The sequence below is a fragment of the Phasianus colchicus genome, chromosome 2 (assembly GCF_987193195.1).
Source record: "Phasianus colchicus chromosome 2, bPhaCol1.hap1.1, whole genome shotgun sequence".
Lineage (NCBI taxonomy): Eukaryota > Metazoa > Chordata > Aves > Galliformes > Phasianidae > Phasianus > Phasianus colchicus.
In genome coordinates, this window is record NC_143437.1 from 46,625,872 (window position 1) to 46,632,698 (window position 6,827).

Sequence of the window (6,827 nt, forward strand, 5' to 3'; positions counted from 1 at the left end):
GTCTTGCAGTGCACACTGTGCTGAGAAATTTGTTCCATGTGTGTTTTCCTTCTTCATCCAGAGCTCTCTGAGCTCTGCTGGCTGCCAGGAGCCTCGGCACCTTTTTGTGCAGCAACATGAACAACAGGCAGCTGGCAGAAAGCACTGCAGCCAGTAATATTTACCTTTAGACCTCAATTCCCCAGCACAATTGCTCGGACTTTTCCTTAGCTCTGTGTCATCTCTCTGTCACAAATAACTTTTCACCTCTCACAAAAAGAGGCAAGCCTGAATGGGAGAGGAAAAAAAAGGGTTGGGGGGAGGGAAGAAACAAAGTTTTCTGTGCAGAGAGCTTGTTAGTGCTTTAAGGCATGTGGCACAGAAGCACAACACAGTACTCAGGAGGGTTCTGCATTACCATGAGAGCCCACACAGCTCCTGGGCTCCAGCCCTGGCCCTTGCCAGCGACTTCTCTCCTTCTCTGGGAAAAGATGCCTGGTTGTTTTGTTTGCTTGCTCCAGGGATCTCTGCTGATGCATTTTCTGGCCAAAATGCAAACTGAAATCAGAACTGCTGCTTGGTCCTGAGGGCACAGGAGCCAGTGGGTGGTCTGCTGTCACTGTCCCAGCTGTGAATGGAAAGCAACAGCACCAGCCTCTGTGGTTGTTGTACTGACAGCAAAGTATCAAAGAACAAGAAGCCTGGTAATGATTTTGTAATAACCCTGTGCTGAGGATTTCTTCATCTTCAATGCTTTCCAGGAAAACTAAACTCTTAATTTTTGAGTGGTGCCAAATCCACCAAGTTTCAAAAGGCTGATTAATAGGAAGTGGCCAGGACAGGGTAATCAGAGTTCAGCTTCTAAGATGAATGCTATAGAATGATAGTGGCAAAATACTGTTTTCTTCCTTAACCTACATTTGAAAGCATCGCTGCACCTGCAGGGTATGTCAAAGGAAACTTCTATCACTCTCTAACAGGAAAGGTTCACTTGAGCACTGAGATGCTTATTTTATTAGTAGCTTTCCTTACTTTAAAAAAGAAAAAAAAAAAAAAAAAAAAGGGTTCCTGCAACCCACCAGGTATGTACGGGAATTATATCACAGCTCTTACATCAGCAGCGGGGCACCTCTCACGTGTTCCTGACCTGAAGGAGAAAAAGGAGTTAATTCTCTGGTTGTGAGCATTTTTCCTGAGGCCAGTGAGAATGTTTCTTCCTCTAGTGAAACAGCTACATTTAAAGATGTGGTCTGCAGCCTTTCTGTGCTGCCAGGCAGAGGCTGAACACCTGGCGCAGTGAGTTAACGCCTGACGTGAATCAGCCAGTCAGTCCAGTTTTGCTAACTTTTCCCAAAGGTAGCTGCCTTACTGGCAACTCCTAACAGTCACGAGTGGCTGATATGCATTTAAACAGGTTCAGACAAGGAAAAATAGTCTTTACCAGAAGGTTAGGTTTGATTAACTTCCTTTATTTTGAGGGGAAAGCCCTGTGTGAACTCCTAGAATACTTGAACTTCCTTCTGCATCTTTGCCCAGAAATAGGCTTGATGTTTACCAACAGTAGACCACTTCCAAAACATATTAGTCGTACACTAAGAAATAATTTGTTCCCTGGGAGGAAAGAGATTTTCACTCAAGACAGAAAGCCTAACAATCATAAGACCATATCAAATTGCTAATTTGTTAAACTGTTTAGTCTTCGTCATCAACGATCACTTCAAACCATGCAGAAGGAATAGTTACTGATCTTAATCTAATCATTGGTAGATACAAGTCCATCTTTGAGTTGTCAGTAAGCAGTACTTGTATTGGAATATGTAAGAGGAAGCAAAAATACCTTCTCATGTCCAGTGAAACACTGAAGTTATTCAAGTCAAATTTAAGCCTCACAAATATCAGTGTTTTCTCTGAGAAAGACATTGAAGATATTTAAACTGACCCAGTGACATCTTCCACGCTTTCATCTTGCTCACGCTTAAACATCTTAGACCCAGGTCCTGTCTGCCTCTGAGATTTGTGCCATTTTTCAATCTCAAAGAGCATCTCTTACTTGTGCTCCTCAAAGCCTGGCTTCTGGAAGGCCACAAGAGCTTTACAGAGCATTAAGCCATCATGGGTTCAGTCTGTCTGCAGTTTAGAATGCTTGCGTGAGATGTAGCGCTGTCCTCCCTGTTTGGCAGGTGAAGAGGCTGGCACCTTGTATACTAACACCAGCATTTGCAAATATTTTCCTAAAGCTAAGCATTAAATTCTTATTTCGACACTGAAAAAAATATAGTAAACCTGTTTCAGTTCTTATGTTTTCCATAACTTAGTGGCAGCAGGCAGATGCACTTACATAAAATGTTGCTGTTGTTTCTCTAATTTCTAATAGGTATAGTTGCCTCTATGAAGAAATCTTGCAAAACTACTTTTCCACAGGAAGGATCCAGTGACAGAAGTGGGGACCTTCCTTCTCTTTCTATGCTGTGGACGATTATTTATCAATATTGATCTTGAACATTAAAAGCGATGATAATGCAGCCTGGTACCATCTGGCCCCACATCTAGCATTTTAAATAGGATGTACCCAAAGTCAGACTGCTTACTCCCCTACCGTTCTGATTTCTTTTTAGGCACTCATTAGCACAAAGCCTTTAATTATGTCACCACTTAACCAGCTGCTTTGTAGAGGATCTCTCTATCAGTTCAGGAGATGGACTGTGCTCAGATAGCGAGCAGCTTCTCAACATTTTGGTGCTCTTCACAGACAAGAAGATGAGTAAGCTTTCTTTACTAACATTATTCAAGTTAATCAAATCACTTCTATTTCAGAGGTCTCCCATGAGACATGGGGACACTTAGTCCCACAGAGATGTATGTGAAATGGAGAGAGTGGGAAGGGTCAACCCATTAACTGAGTTGGGTCCTTTGTTTGACAAGCCTATTTCAATTTACATACCATTATAACGCTATGTAGAAGTCAAATATAAAAGCACAGCTTCCAGTTTCTTCAGTACCTCATATGACTGCCAAAAGCTGGAAATCAAGCCTAGAATTTCAAGCTGATGAAAGATGGTCTTTCTACCCTTAGTCTCCCTCCTCATTTACTACATGCATTTCATTCACCACATGAACCTTATTCATTTCTAAAACAAGTTCATCCTGTTATTGAATAGAAAAGTTGCCCATGGGAAAATGGTGTTTGCTATGTCCTTAAAAGCTGTCTCCATATGCATGTGCAAAGGGAGCAAAACAGGATTATGTCTTTTAAGAGCTTCAGTTTGCAGATGGTGCATGTTAACACTGTTCCTGTGGGCAGAATTTGCCATTCTTTGCAAGCTGAAGCACAGTCTGCAGTGCACACCTCTCAGCAGAGCAGTGACAGCCTCAGTGGCTGCTGCTCATGACCTGAAATAGCCTGGCTCACTGTAGTGCCCTACAGTCACCAAGGCATTCTCCAGCCTGGTAGCTACAGCTGGTAGAACATGGCCAGTGAGTTTACAGGTGTTTGTTGAGGCCTCTCACTCACTGTAGAGCGCTCGCTCACTGTCAGATCCATCTTCCACATCCTCAGTGCAGACTGAATCTCAGTGCTAGTTAAAGAAGTTGCTGGGCTTTTCTTTTAGCTGACTAAAGGGATATTTTATTTTGTCTTTTAAAATTGAGAAATCTAGTTCGTTGAACTGTCAAAAAATCAGATCTCAGTTCAATAAAATTTCAAGCAACAGCGAACAAAGCCTTATAGCAAAGCACTAGATGCTGTAAGGCTTTCAGGCTGTGTCAGGGTAGCAGTTGTCAGTGATGTGCTGGAGTGAACACTTTGCCAGGCTCAGAAGCATCGAAAAGCACCTTTCCTGTCCTGATTTCTGTTCAGGAGGATATTTCTTGCAGCTCTAAGGCACCACCAAGCAGCCTGTCCTGATGAAAATCTAGATGCATCCATTATTCCCTGACATTTATTGTGACTGTGTGCTATTTAGATGAACGGGAAGTTTTTCATCAGGGAATCATTTGACAGTATAAATGGTGTTACTTCAGGCTTTTGTTGCCACTACAATTAATCAGATGAAAGACAATCCCATTTTTTACTTATGCTACAGTTCATCTAAGGGACTTGGCAGCATCCTTGGCGAGGCAATGCTAATTTTCATATTCTGTTCTGTTCTAAGGTCAGCTTTCATCAGTTTAGCAAAGATGGTTCTTTTAATTGTGTCACATTCCCAGATATGATATGCAAGACACAAAATGAAGGAGATACGTAAAATATGCAACAACAACTGAGAGAGTTCCTTCTTTCCAATATTTCTTTGCATATACAGGCACTGGCCAGTTCTACATCCGTTGCCAGGTCTGTTTTTTCTTCTAACCATGTGCTTGTGGAGGGGGGGCTCTGGTGTTTTCTGATCTCTTCTCTCTGCAAGGGAGCATAAGCTGCTGTGGGTGTCAGAGGGAAGGAGCCACAAAGGGCTGTCAGGTCTCTGGTGTCTGCATGGGGGTGGAATAAAAGGCCGGTTTATGAGGACAACAAAAGGTTGTGCTATTTCAACATATAATTCATATTATTTGTGAGAACACACTACATATCAAGTGCAGATAGATGTAACATGGTTTAGTATTCCTCAATGAATCATTTACAAATGAAAAATAATAAGTGTTGCCAGCTTGTTCTTTTCTCATATCCAAAATAAAATTCAATGAACTGCTTTGTGGCAAATAAAAATGCTTCCCATCTGCAGTCTGGAAACAGGAAAATTCATATACATTTTTGTTATGGTCAAAAATGGGATAAATCATGTCTCTGTTTACTAAGACAGCCAAGAGTCTGACTGGAGAAAAATAAAAGCGAGAAAAAATGAAAAAATCCTTTAAAATTCCAGTACCTTAAGCTATTCCTTACAGCTTTAGCAATCTATCCGAGATAAGGGACACAAATATCTCGATTCTTACAGTATTTTACTTAAAACCTGCATCAGCTTAGAATTATTCTAACTCTGCCTTCTTTTGTACTTCTGAGGTTAAAAAAAAAAAAGTTGATATCAACTAATAGGAAAGAATTAAATAGCAAAAAAAAAAAAAGTATGTGACATAATTAGCAAGAGCACAGCAAGCAGTGCTGGGAGCAACAGAGAGATCTGTCAGAAATTAGGAAGAACCAGAATGTGACCCTTTGCTTCAATGCTTCTTCACTTCTTTTCTCCTCCCTGAATGACAAATTTTAAATCTCATACACAGTACACTTGCCATTAATATATAATACATTACTCTTGCATAAATAAGAGAGGGAGAGGAGACCTTATTGTGGCCTTTCAATATTTGAAAGGAGCGTATGAACAGGAGGGAGAACAACTGTTTACAAGGGTGAAGAGTGATAGGACAAGGGGGAATGGTTAATGGTTTTAAACTGAGATGGGAGGTTTAGATTAGATACTAGGAGGAAGTTTTTCACTCAAAGGGCGGTGACACACTGGAACAGGTTGCCCAAGGAGGTTGTGGATGCCCCATCCCTGGAGGCATTGAAGGCCAGGCTGGATGTGGCTCTGGGCAGCCTGGTCTGGTGGTTGGCAACCCTGCACATAGCAGGGGCGATGATCATTTCAACCCAAGCCATTCTATGATTCTGTGATTCTATGATTCTATGAAATATCTAGGCTTGCTGGTTCTGGAAGTTAGAAAAGAGTCTCTTGCATGAATCCATTTTAGCTGATACATGTTGTCTACAAGGTCAGTGGGAGACAGAGGTAAATCACTAAAATTCAATAATCTTAATAAAGAAGTCTTCTGTCAGGCACTCCTGTCTTGTAATGTCATTAAAGCAGCAAGCCTTTATTATCCTGCAGTGACGTTCAGAGACCCCAGTCATCCACAAGGAGTCCTTGAACGCATCTTCTCCATTAGATGCCAGTGCACATGTGCACTTGAACACTAGACCTCTTCATCTGGAGCTTTTCACAAAGCATGCATGGTGATATGTAACGCAAAGCTGACAGTGTCCTTTAAAAAAAAAATAAGAACAAAAAGATAGTCTGAAGTGAAAAATTGAAATACTTTCACAGTTCTGAAAAAAAGGAGAACTTCAAAAAAGATTTTCAGAAAGTAATATTTTGGCCGCACTCCAAAGCATTTCAGAGCTGACTGCCAAAGGATTAAGTCTCCAGTAAGATAAGAATATCTGTATGCACACACATACACACAAAAATATCCAATATATGTCTAAAACCCTGTTCAAACAATATTAAATGATTCGAACTGGCACAACTGGGAAAACTATAAGAGAGGCTGTCAATCCTGTGATAGCAGTATTGCTTTCTCCTTGTGCCTGAGGTCTGTGGAAACTTCACCAAAGTGAGGACCTGGTAAAAACCCAAGCTCTGAGCACATCTCCTGCCTCGCTACCACAACACTGGAGACATCTCTGCCAGCAAGGCTTATAACTGCTATCCAGATGTAGGCCAGATGAATGGTCTGAGTTTATTTCTTAATTCATTTGGATTTGCTAAATGTGTTCTGAAGTCAACTGTTGCTTTTTTCACTACCCAGTTCCTGGTGCCATTTTACTATGACACTTGTGAAAAAACACTGTTGGCCTGGAAAGGGGCTGAGTAACAAAGGGATTCTGTTTAGAGGCAGGGTAGTTCTTCCATTTGTAAAGATGAAGCTACATAGCAGGTGTGAGTGTGGTTGTGGTGACTAGTCCAAGTCTTTGGGCGGAGCGTGTAACTGCCCAGCTTGGCTTGTTTCTGGGTTGCTTTGCCCCTTGGTGTCACACCACCTTATTCTTTATTAAATTGCTGTCCTCTGCACCTGTGAGAGAGAGCATGAATTTAGTGAAGGGAGGGAGCTAGGACTGATGAGGCAATACTTTTTCC